This window comes from Pelophylax lessonae (genome assembly GCF_965119305.1).
Source record: "Pelophylax lessonae genome assembly, chromosome: 2".
NCBI classification, from domain to species: domain Eukaryota; kingdom Metazoa; phylum Chordata; class Amphibia; order Anura; family Ranidae; genus Pelophylax; species Pelophylax lessonae.
The window spans coordinates 739,333,515-739,347,240 of NC_138769.1; the positions used below are offsets into that span (position 1 = coordinate 739,333,515).

General features: G+C 45.7%; 1 protein-coding gene across 1 annotated transcript in view; it reads left to right on the forward strand.

Moving 5' to 3' along the window:
• The window catches only part of CLPB (ClpB family mitochondrial disaggregase), a 229,011-nt gene that overhangs the window by 72,270 nt on the left and 143,015 nt on the right, over window positions 1-13,726 (forward strand). The gene's annotated exons all lie outside the window — the stretch shown is intronic.

The following is a 13,726-nucleotide window of genomic DNA, read 5'->3' on the forward strand; positions in this document are numbered from 1 at the left end:
AGATTTACTTTGGGGGACCTTTTTTTTTTTTTGTTGTTTTTTTTTGTGTTTAAATAATGTCCCCTAAAGTAAATCCAGTGTCAGTCATGATGAACACCGCTGCCGCCGACCCAAAGGAGGAAAAAATAAATAAAAATACAGGTCTAAACCTGACACCGGCTCCCACCGTTTGACAGCTTTGCTAAATAAACTAAGGGGCGGAGCCATCTGGTGACCCCACCCCCTTGTGACATCATTGACGTGTCGGCACCAGCGGCATTAATCGGGATTGACACTGGATTTACTTCGGGGTACATTGTTTTTTTTTCTCTATCGTCCATTGACAGACGCAGCTCTCATACTTCTTATCCATTGGGTTATGCTGCCCCCTGCAGGAGTAGTTTTAGGCCGGAAAAAAAGCAATTCTCCACCTACGGGGGCTGTCCCCATAGGCATAACCCCACACCCTCTGCTCCAGCAAACCAGTTTCCTTGTAAGCAGTGAAGAAGATACAAAAACCATCCTCATATCAGAGGGGCGGGGTGCTGCGTCTGTCAATGGACTTCAGAGAAAAGGATTTTACGGTAAGTTCTTACAAAAATCCAGTTTTCTCTATCGTCCATTGACAGACGCAGCTCTTATGCTTCTTATCCATTGAGATGTCCCAAAGCAGTGTAGGCATGAGGGGTGGGAAGAACGCAAACCAGATGGTAATGTAAACTCCAAAGGCTACACTTAGCCAACTGGTTAAACAAAATATTTTCAAAAGAATAAAAAAAACAAAACTGAGACCGAAGTCCCAGCAGGAAACCTAGGTCCTACTTCTTCTCTAGGCAGAAACAAACCCAATGGTCCATTGACAGACGCAGCACCCGCCCCTCTGATATGGGGATGGGTTTTTTTGTATCTTCTTCACGGCTTACAACAAAACTGATTTGCTGGTGCAGAGGGTGTGGGGGTTATGCCTATGGGGACAGTCCCATTGGTGTGGAGAATTGCTTTTTTTTCCTGCCTAGAACTACTCCTGCAGGGGGCAGCATAACCCAATGGATAAGAAGTATGAGAGCTGCGTCTGTCAATGGACGATAGAGAAAACTGGATTCTTGTAAGAACTTGCCGTAAAATCCTTTTCTCTGAAGTCCATTGACAGACGCAGCATCCGCCCCTCTGATATGGGGATGGGTTTTTTTCTATCTTCTTCACGGCTTACAACAAAACTTATTTGCTGGCACAGAGGGTGTGGGGGTTATGCCTATTGGGGACAGCCCCGTGGGCATGGAGAATTTTTTTTTTTTCCTGCCTAGAACTACTCCTGCAGGGGGGCAGCATACCCAATGGATAAGAAGTATGAGAGCTGCGTCTGTCATTAGACTTCAGAGAAAAGGATTTTACAGTAAGTTCTTACAAAAAATCAATTTTTTCTTTTTTTTTTTTTTTTTTTGTCTCTGTGTTTTTATGTTATTTTTTATGTACCCAATAATCATTCACATGGTGCAGGGTGGGGGTCTGATTTTGTTAAAAGGGGCTTTCAGATTATGATGAACCCCCAGCTCGCAGACCCCCCCACAACCACCAGCCAAGGTTAAGGGCATGTGACCTGGTATGGTTCAGGAGGAGGGGGGCACTTGCTCACTACCCCCTTTCCTGCCCTGCCATGCTGCATGCTCAGATATCAGTCTGGTATGGGACCCCGTGCCATTTTTTTTTTTTTTTTTAATTTGGTGTGGGGTTCTCCTCAAAATCCGTACCAGACTTAAGGGTCTGGTATGCATTTGGATGGGGATAATCCTACGCCATATCCTTTTTTTTTTTTTTTTTTCACTTCATTTTTATATCGTGTTTAACCACTTCTGGTTAAATCGCGTTTAACCAGAAGTCATTAAGGGGAAAGGGGGTCATTAAGGGGGAAGATTTGCCCCCCTTAATCAACAGGCCATTTTTTGCGATTCTGCGCTGCGTTAATTTAACTGACAATTGCGCGGCCGTGCGACGCTGTACCCAAAAAAAAAAATAAAAAATTGATGTCCTTTTTTTTTTAACCCCACAAATAGAGATTTCTTCTGGTGGTATTTGATCACCTGTGCGATTTTTTTTTTTTTTTTTTTTTTTTTTGCACTATAAACAAAAAAAGCGACAATTCTGGAAAAAAAAAAAAAAAAATTCTTTTTCACTTTCTGTTATATAACATTCCCAATAAAAAAAAAATGTAAAAATCTAATTTTTTTTCATTATTTTAGGCCGATTTGTATTCTGCTACATATTTTTGGTAAAAAAAAAAAAAAAACAATCCTAATAAGAGTATTTTGATTGGTTTGCGCAAAAGTTATCGCGTCTAAAAACTGGGGGAAAGATTTATGTCGTCTTTTTTTTTTTTTTTTAACTAGTAATGGCGGCGAGCGGCGATTTTTAGCTGGACTGCGACATTGCGGCGGACAGATCGGACCCCTAACTGACATTTTTGACACTTTTGGGGGGACCAGTGACATTACTGTCATTACATTACAGTGACATTACATTAGTCAGTAGTCCCCTTTTTTTTATTACTACAGTAATCAGTGCTAAAAATATGCACTCTCACTGTACTAATGACACTGGCAGGGAAGGGGTTAACACCAGGGGCGATCAAAAGGTTAAATGTCTCCCTAGGCCGCCGCCATGCAGGGGTGTCAAACTGGTGGCCCTCCAGCTGTTGCAGAACTACAAGTCCCATCATGCCTCTGCCTGTGGGAGTCATGCTTGTAACTGTCAGCCTTGCAATGCCTCATGGGACTTGTAGTTTTGCAACAGCTGGAGGGCCGGCAGTTTGACACCTGTGCGCCTAGGGCAGTGATGGCAAACCTTGGCACCCCAGATGTTTTGAAACTACATTTCCCATGATGCTCAACTACACTACAGAGTGCATGAGTATCATGGGAAATGTAGTTCCAAAACATCTGGGGTGGCAAGGTTCGCCATCACTGCCCTAGGGGGTGTTTTCTAACTGTGTGTGGGATGGGCTTATGATATCAACACAGAGATATGTGTTCCTAAATAGGAGGATCCTTGTGTTCATTACTGACAGAACAGCGGCCTGCCGTGTTTTCAGCAGCAGACCGCTGTTCTGTCTCCACGGGGAGCGATCGTGGGTGCCTGGCGGCAGTCGCGGCCACCTTCTCCGCTGGCGAATGGGCGCGCACGCCCCTAGGATTTCTCCCGCTAAGTGCCGTACGGGTACTGCGTTTCTCGGGAGCCTGCCGCCATATATCTGCGGTAGGTGGTAGGCTAGTGGTTAAAACTGAGGACATGTGCGATTCAGAAGTCTTCCCATAGAAGACAATGAGCCTGGAATTTGCACTGTGGTGCCCCAGCACCCAACTGTTTTGGATTGTCAGCTCTTGGGCCCAGCGGTTGTTTTCTAGGAAGGGAAGCAGAAGACGAGCCCTCCCCTCTCTCTCTCTCCCCTTCCTCGCTCACACATATTTCTATTTCATAAAAGCATCCAAACGGCGGCATCAGGAAAAATATATTACAGACATTTGCGGGGCCGGCAGCGAGCTGAAATTTTCCAGGCGTTCCGGTGATGGATGGGAGACGAGGCTCCCCCTGACGCTTTATCGAGTTTACCATCATAATGTCCCGCTCCGGTATTTCTTGCGGATGATGACTGAGCTGTCATGTCAGGGGGGGGGGAGGGGGAGGGGGGAGCAGACACACACACACACCCAATAATAATAAGACTTTAATCTTTTTACCTTCCTCCTGCCTAGTATCTCAGATTCATCTTCCCTGACACACAGCACTCATCCCGCAACGTCTTCTCTTAACCCTTCCTGGAATCTCCCCGCCGCCACGCCTGACCAACCGCATTTATGGGGGACTGAAGTCTTCATAATATATATATATATATATATATATATATATATATATATATATATATATTAGAATAGCCATCAAATCCGAGTATAGAATCCCATCCATGTCTATGTAATGCCATCCATATAGAATCCCATCCATGTCTATGTAATGCCATCTATATAGAATCCCATCCATGTCTATGTAATGCCATCTATATAGAATCCCATCCATGTCTATGTAATGCCATCTATATAGAATCCCATCCATGTCTATGTAATGCCACCCATATAGAATCCCATCCATGTCTATGTAATGCCATCCATATAGAATCCCAGCCATGTCTATGTAATGCCACCTATATAGAATCCCATCCATGTCTATGTAATGCCACCCATATAGAATCCCATCCATGTCTATGTAATGCCATCTATATAGAATCCCATCCATGTCTATGTAATGCCATCTATATAGAATCCTATCCATGTCTATGTAATGCCATCTATATAGAATCCCATCCATGTCTATGTAATGCCATCTATATAGAATCCCATCCATGTCTATGTAATGCCATCTATATAGAATCCCATCCATGTCTATGTAATGCCATCTATATAGAATCCCAGCCATGTCTATGTAATGCCGCCTATATAGAATCCCAGCCATGTCTATGTAATGCCTTCTATATAGAATCCCATCCATGTCTATGTAATGCCATCTATATAGAATCCCATCCATGTCTATGTAATGCCTTCTATATAGAATCCCATCCATGTCTATGTAATGCCTTCTATATAGAATCCCATCCATGTCTATGTAATGCCATCTATATAGAATCCCATCCATGTCTATGTGACGCCACCCATATAGAATCCCATCCATGTCTATGTGACGCCACCCATATAGAATCCCATCCATGTCTATGTAATGCCTTCTATATAGAATCCCATCCATGTCTATGTAATGCCTTCTATATAGAATCCCATCCATGTCTATGTGACGCCACCCATATAGAATCCCATCCATGTCTATGTAATGCCATCCATATAGAATCTCATCCATGTCTATGTAATGCCATCTATATAGAATCCCATCCATGTCTATGTAATGCCATCCATATAGAATCCCAGCCATGTCTATGTAATGCCATCTATATAGAATCCCATCCATGTCTATGTAATGCCACCTATATAGAATCCCATTCATGTCTATGTAATGCCATCTATATAGAATCCCATCCATGTCTATGTAATGCCATCTATATAGAATCCCATCCATGTCTATGTAATGCCACGTATATGGAATCCCATCCATGTCTATGTAATGCCATCTATATGGAATCACATTCATGTCTGTGTAATGCCACCTATATAGAATCCCATCCATGTGTATGTAATGCCACCTATATAGAATCCCATCCATGTCTATGTAATGCCATCTATATGGAATCACATTCATGTCTGTGTAATGCCACCTATATAGAATCCCATCCATGTCTATGTAATGCCATCTATATAGAATCCCATCCATGTCTATGTAATGCCACGTATATGGAATCCCATCCATGTCTATGTAATGCCATCTATATGGAATCCCATCCATGTCTATGTAATGCCACCTATATAGAATCCCATCCATGTCTATGTAATGCCATCTATATAGAATCCCATCCATGTCTATGTAATGCCACCTATATAGAATCCCATCCATGTGTATGTAATGCCATCTATATAGAATCCCATCCATGTCTATGTAATGCAACCTATATAGAATCCCAGCCATGTGTATGTAATGCCATCTATATAGAATCCCAGCCATGTCTTTGTAATGCCTTCTATATAGCATCCCATCCATGTCTATGTAATGCCATCTATATAGAATCCCATCCATGTCTATGTAATGCCATCTATATAGAATCCCAGCCATGTCTATGTAATGCCATCTATATAGAATGCCATCCATGTCTATGTAATGCCATCTATATAGAATCCCATCCATGTCTATGTAATGCCATCTATATAGAATCCCATCCATGTCTATGTAATGCCATCTATATAGAATCCCAGCCATGTCTATGTAATGCCATCTATATAGAATCCCAGCCATGTCTATGTAATGCCATCTATATAGAATGCCATCCATGTCTATGTAATGCCATCTATATAGAATCCCATCCATGTCTATGTAATGCCATCTATATAGAATCCCATCCATGTCTATGTAATGCCATCTATATAGAATCCCAGCCATGTCTGTGTAAGGCCATCTATATAGAATCCCATCCATGTCTATGTGACGCCACCCATATAGAATCCCATCCATGTCTATGTGACGCCACCCATATAGAATCCCATCCATGTCTATGTGACGCCACCCATATAGAATCCCATCCATGTCTATGTAATGCCGCCTATATAGAATCCCATCCATGTCTATGTAATGCCATCTATATAGAATCCCATCCATGTCTATGTAATGCCTTCTATATAGAATCCCATCCATGTCTATGTGACGCCACCCATATAGAATCCCATCCATGTCTATGTGACGCCACCCATATAGAATCCCATCCATGTCTATGTAATGCCACCTATATAGAATCCCAGCCATGTCTATGTAATGCCTTCTATATAGAATCCCATCCATGTCTATGTAATGCCATCTATATAGAATCCCATCCATGTCTATGTAATGCCATCTATATAGAATCCCATCCATGTCTATGTAATGCCATCTATATAGAATCCCATCCATGTCTATGTAATGCCACCTATATAGAATCCCATCCATGTCTATTTAATGCCACCTATATAGAATCCCATCCATGTCTATGTAATGCCACCTATATAGAATCCCAGCCATGTCTATGTAATGCCATCTATATAGAATCCCAGCCATGTCTATGTAATGCCATCTATATAGAATCCCAGCCATGTCTATGTAATGCCATCTATATAGAATCCCATCCATGTCTATGTAATGCCATCTATATAGAATCCCATCCATGTCTATGTAATGCCACGTATATGGAATCCCATCCATGTCTATGTAATGCCATCTATATGGAATCCCAGCCATGTCTATGTAATGCCATCTATATAGAATCCCATCCATGTCTATGTAATGCCACCTATATAGAATCCCATCCATGTCTATGTAATGCCATCTATATAGAATCCCATCCATGTCTATGTAATGCCACCTATATAGAATCCCATCCATGTCTATGTAATGCCATCTATATAGAATCCCATCCATGTCTATGTAATGCCACCTATATAGAATCCCATCCATGTCTATGTAATGCCATCTATATAAAGTCCCACCTATGTGTACAGTGTATATCATCTATATACAGTATTTCACAAACACAAAAGTAAGTACACCCCTCACATTTCTGTAAATATTTTATTTTATCTTTTCATGTGACAACACTGAAGAAATGACACTTTGCTACAATGTAAAGTAGTGAGTGTACAGCTTGTATAACAGTGTAAATTTGCTGTCCCCTCAAAATAACTCAACACACAGCCATTAATGTCTAAACCACTGGCAACAAAAGTGAGTACACCCCTAAGTGACAATGTCTAATTTGTGCCCAATTAGCCATTTTCCCTCCCCGGTGTCTCGTTAGTGTTACAAGGTTTCAGGTGTGAATGGGGAGCAGGTCTGTTAAATTTGGTGTTATCGCTCTCACTCTCTCATACTGGTCACTCGAAGTTCAACGTGGCACCTCATGGCAAAGAACTCTCGGAGGATCTGAAATAAAAGAATTGTTGCTCTAAATAAAGATGGCCTAGGCTATAAGAAGATTGCAAAGACCCTGAAACTGAGCTGCAGCACGGTGGCCAAGACCGTACAGCGATTTAACAGGAATGGTTCCACTCAGAACAGGCCTCACCATGGTCGACCAAAGAATTTGAGTGCACGTGCTCAGCGTCATATCCAGAGGTTGTGTTTGGGAAATAGACGTATGAGTGCTGCCAGCATTGCTGCAGAGGTTGAAGGGGTGGGGGGGGGGTCAGCCTCTATATTGTTCACAAATCTGTGTAAATCTGTGTTAGTGATCACTTCTCCTTTGCCGGGATAATCCATCCACCTCACAGGTGTGGCATATCAAGATGCTGATTAGACAGCATGATTATTGCACAGGTGTGCCTTAGGCTGGCCACAATAAAAGGCCACTCTAAAATGTGCAGTTTTATCACACAGCACAATGCCACAGATGTCACAAGTTTTGAGGGAGCGTGCAATTGGCATGCTGACTGCAGGAATGTCCACCAGAGCTGTTGTCCGTGAATTGAATGTTAATTTCTCTACCATAAGCCGTCTCCAAAGGCGTTTCAGAGAATTTGGCAGTACATCCAACCGGCCTCACAACCACAGACCACGTGTAACCACACCAGCCCAGGACCTCCACATCCAGCATCTTCACCTCCAAGATGGTCTGAGACCAGCCAGCCGGACAGCTGCTGCAACAATCGGTTTGCATAACCAAAGAATTTCTGCACAAACTATCAGAAACCGTCTCAGGGAAGCTCATCTGCATGCTCATCGTCCTCATCGGGGTCTCCACCTGTTCGTCATCTTAACTGATTTGAGCGGGCAATTGCTCACATTCGATGGTGTCTGGCACTTTGGAGAGGTGTTCTCTTGACAGATGAATCCCGGTTTTCACTGTACAGGGCAGATGGCAGACAGGGTGTATGGCGTCCTGTGGGTGAGCGGTTTGCTGATGTCAGCGTTGTGGGTGGAGTGGCCCATGGTGGCGGTGGGGTTATGGTATGGGCAGGCGTACGTTGTGGGTGGAGTGGCCCATGATGGCGGTGGGGTTATGGTATGGGCAGGCGTACATTGTGGATGGAGTGGCCCATGGTGGCGCTGGGGTTATGGTATGGGCAGGCGTACGTTGTGCAAGGAGTGGCCCATGGTGGCGATGGGGCTATGGTTCGGGCAGGCGTATGTTGTGGATGGAGTGGCCCATGGTGGCAGTGGGGTTATGGCATGGGCAGGCGTATGTTGTGGATGGAGTGGCCCATGGTGGCGGTGGGATTATGGTATGGGCAGGCATATGTTGTGGATGGAGTGGCCCATGGTGGCAGTGGGGTTATGGTATGGGCAGGCGTACAATGTGGATGGAGTGGCCCATGGTGGCGGTAGGGTTATGGTATGGGCAGGCGTACGTTGTGGATGGAGTGGCCCATGGTGGCGGTGGGGTTATGGTATGGGCAGGCGTACGTTGTGGATGGAGTGACCCATGGTGGCGGTGGGGTTATGGTATGGGCAGGTGTATGTTGTGGATAGAGTGGCCCATGGTGGTGGTGGGGTTATGGTATGGGTAGGCATAGGTTGTGGATGGAGTGGCCCATGGTAGCGGTGGGGGGGTTATGGTATGGGCAGGCGTACGTTGTGGATTGAGTGGCCCATGGTGGGGTTATGGTATGGGCAGGCGTACATTGTGGATGGAGTGGCCCATGGTGGCGGTAGGGTTATGGTATGGGCAGGCGTACGTTGTGGATTGAGTGGCCCATGGTGGGGTTATGGTATGGGCAGGCGTACATTGTGGATGGAGTGGCCCATGGTGGCGGTAGGGTTATGGTATGGGCAGGCGTACGTTGTGGATGGAGTGGCCCATGGTGGCAGTGGGGTTATGGTATGGGCAGGCGTACAATGTGGATGGAGTGGCCCATGGTGGCGGTAGGGTTATGGTATGGGCAGGTGTACGTTGTGGATGGAGTGGCCCATGGTGGCGGTGGGGTTATGGTATGGGCAGGTGTACGTTGTGGATGGAGTGGCCCATGGTGGTGGTGGGGTTATGGTATGGGTAGGCGTACGTTGTGGATGGAGTGGCCCATGGTGGCGGTGGGGTTATGGTATGGGCAGGCGTATGTTGTGGATGGAGTGGCCCATGGTGGCGGTGGGGTTATGGTATGGGCAGGCGTATGTTGTGGATGGAGTGGCCCATGGTGGCTGTGAGGTTATGGTATGGGCAGGCGTATGTTGTGGATGGAGTGGCCCATGGTGGCGGTGAGGTTGTGATATGGGCAGGCGTATGTTATGGACAAGGAACACAAGTGCATTTTATTGATGGCATTTTGAATGCACAGAGATACTGTGACGAGATCCTGAGGCCCATTGTTGTGCCATTCATCCACGACCATCCCCTCATGTTGCAGCATGATAATGTGCAGCCCCATGGGGCAAGGATCTGTACACAATTCCTGGAAGCTGAAAACATCCCAGTTCTTGCATGGCCAGCATACTCACCGGACATGTCACCCATTGAGCATGTTTGGGATGCTCTGGATGGCGTATACGACAGCGTGTTCCAGGTCCTGCCAATATCCAGCAACTTCGCACAGCCATTGAAGAGGAGTGGACCAACATTCCACAGGAACCAATCACCAACCTGATCAACTCTATGCCAAGGAGATGTGTTGCACTGCCTTAGGCAAATGCAAATGGTGGTCACACCAGATACTAACTGGTTTTCGGAACCCCCCCCCCCCCTGGACCCCCCAATACAGTAAAACTGCACATGTTAGAGTGGCCTTTTATTGTGGCAGCCTAAGGCACACCTGTGCAATAATCATGCTGTCCAATCAGCATCTTGATATGCCACACCTGTGAGGTGGGTGGATTATCCCGGCAAAGGAGAAGTGCTCACTAACACAGATTTACACAGATTTGTGAAGAATATTGGAGAGAAATCGGCCTTTTGTGTACATAGAAAAGTCTGAGATCTTTGAGTTCAGCTCATGAAAAATGGGGGCAAAAACAAAAGTGTTACGTTTATAATTTGTGTTCAGTGTATATAGAGTCCCATCCATGTCTAATGTAGTATCATCTATATAGAATATCATCAATGTATACAGTATATACCATTAACGTAAATCATTAGAGCCCAAGCTGTGGCCCTTGGACACTTCCTGTGTGGCCCTTCAGGCCCCTGCAGATATTAGTCTGTATGTTATCCTTACCAAGATGTTTACCCAAACCAAAAATAGAATCCAATCTAAAGAATATATTTTTATTGGTTAAATGGTTTTGTTTATTTAGTAACAAAAATCTCCAGCAGCTCCATCTACAGTAATGTGTCTGTAGTCCCTGACTGTCTCTTGTACTATGTTTGCGTTCTCTGACCATCTCGTGTATCATTTCTGCAGTCTCTGACTATCTGCTGTACTAGGTCTGTAGTCTTTGGCCATCTCCTGTACCATGTCTGCAGTCTCTGACCGTCTCCTGTACCATGTCTGCAGTCTCTGACCATCTCCTGTACTATGTCTGCAGTCTCTGACCATCTCCTGTACTATGTCTGCAGTCTCTGACCATCTCGTGTATCATTTCTGCAGTCTCTGACTATCTGCTGTACTATGTCTGCAGTCTCTGACCGTCTCCTGTACCATGTCTGCAGTCTCTGACTATCTGCTGTACTATGTCTGTAGTCTTTGGCCATCTCCTGTACCATGTCTGCAGTCTCTGACCATCTCCTGTACCATGTCTGCAGTCTCTGACCATCTCCTGTACTATGTCTGCAGTCTCTGACCATCTCGTGTATCATTTCTGCAGTCTCTGACCATCTCCTGTTGTATGTCTGCAGTCTCTGACCGTCTCCTGTACCATGTCTGCAGTCTCTGACCATCTCCTGTACCATGTCTGCAGTCTCTGACCGTCTCCTGTACCATGTCTGCAGTCTCTGACCATCTCCTGTACCATGTCTGCAGTCCCTGACCGTCTCCTGTACCATGTCTGCAGTCCCTGACCGTCTCCTGTACCATGTCTGCAGTCCCTGACCGTCTCCTGTGCCATGTCTGCAGTCTCTGACCATCTCCTGTATCATGTCTGCAGTCTCTTGTCATCTCCTGTACTATGTCTGCAGTCTCTGACCATCTCCTGTATCATGTCTGCAGTCTCTGACCATCTCCTGTATCATGTCTGCAGTCTCTGACCATCTCCTGTACCATGTCTGCAATCTCTGACCATCTCCTGTTCCATGTCTGCAATCTCTGACCATCTCCTGTATCATGTCTGCAGTCTCTGACCATCTCCTGTATCATGTCTGCAGTCTCTGACCATCTCAACATTTGTGGTCCTCTATATAATGTAAGTTGATCTCCACTGATCTATATGATATAAGGGGTATATTTAAAAAAAGCAGTGAATCAGACATTCCCTGCAGGTGAATCATTTTGGTGCATGTGCTTTAAATGAGTTATTTCACCACCAGTGTATTTTGGTGAAAGTCACATTCACTGTCCTATTTATAAGTATATATATATATTCCTCTGAAACATGTTCTATACACAGTCATTATCTAGTTGCCGACCACCCTATAGTAGCTTAACTGCTACAGGGGGGCCGCGCTGCGCAGGATCACGTATATATACAGGATCTGATACTTCCAGGTGATGGGTGTGAGTGTGCGCCACCAGTGGCTCGCTCCCAATGTGATTCTACACAGCGTGAGCCGATCAGCGGGTACCCAGGACTTAATGTCCGCCGCAGGTTCCCGGCTCACCACCACTCCACCCTAAATGGATATTTCAGTGTTTGACGGATGCTGGTTAAAGGACCTGACCTGTTCACCTTTGTGTGTCCCTGCCCCCCAAACCCCCCCCCCTCCCCTTTAAATATCTCCACCCACGTTCCACCATCTGTTCAATTTTCCATGATCTAAACTAAATAAAATTTCAGTACAGGGATGGTGGGAACCCCTCATTATGGGCACAGCAGGTGTACAGACCTGGGAGTTCAGCAGAGGGATGGTGGGAACCCCTCATAATGAGCACAGCAGGTGTACAGACCCAGGAACTTAGCACAGGGATGGTGAGAACCCCTCATAATGGGCATAGCAGGTGTACAGACCCGGGACCTTAGCACAGGGATGGTGGGAACCCCTCATAATGGGCACAGCGGGTGTACAGACCCAGGAACTCAGCACAGGGATGGTGAGAACACCTCATAATAGGCACAGCAGGTTTACAGACCCCGGAACTCAGCACAGGGGTGGTGAGAACCCCTCATAATGGGCACAGCAGGTGTACAGACCCGGGAACTCGGCACAGGGATGGTGGGAACCGCTCATAGTGGGCACAGCGGGTGTACAGACCCGGGAACTCAGCACAGGGATAGTGGGAACCCCTCATAATGGGCACAGCGGGTGTACAGACCCAGTTTAGGTGGAATGACTCTTTAATTCTGGTAAGGCATTCATTGGCTATGACCTCCTGTTTTGGTCGAGTTGTTCTATATATAGAGCCTGGAGAGTGGAGTATGATGGGGGTGATCTCTAATAATGATTTGTTAATGGCCGCCTCCAAGCAAATCACCCCCCAGATCTATAATATAAAATTGGTCAATTTTCCCATTTATCCTCCTTCCCCACACAAAGGAGAAATTTGAGGCCGCTGCCCTCTCATTCTTCATATTCTCGGGTTTATTAACATGTCACCATCCTGTGTACATGATCTGTGCGCTGCGTGCCTGGCGGGTGACACCGGGGTTAAGAGGCAACACTTCTTCCGCCTTGCTCTGGTGTCAGGGAGCATTTGACCTGCCGGGTGACGGGTCAGAGTGCAATCACCCTCCAGGCGGAGATGTAATGGATTCTTCCACTGCTAATCACCCGATAATGTTCTGTGCGTCCTACCGGGCCGTGTGTGCCAACATTCCCATCAGTCTCTGTACCAGAGGAGCTTACACTCTAATGTCCCCCCACAGTCACACACTATTATTATTATACATTTATATAGCTCTGACATATACCGCAGTGCTGTACAGAGATCACTGAGCCAGTCACATCAGTCTCCCCCACCTTTTTTTAGAGAGGAGAGGGGGAGGTGTTCTGTAGTTCTACCCGAGGGTGACAGCTGCTGCTCCATAGAGTGAGCGTTGTCACCCTAGGACAGGAAGTGTG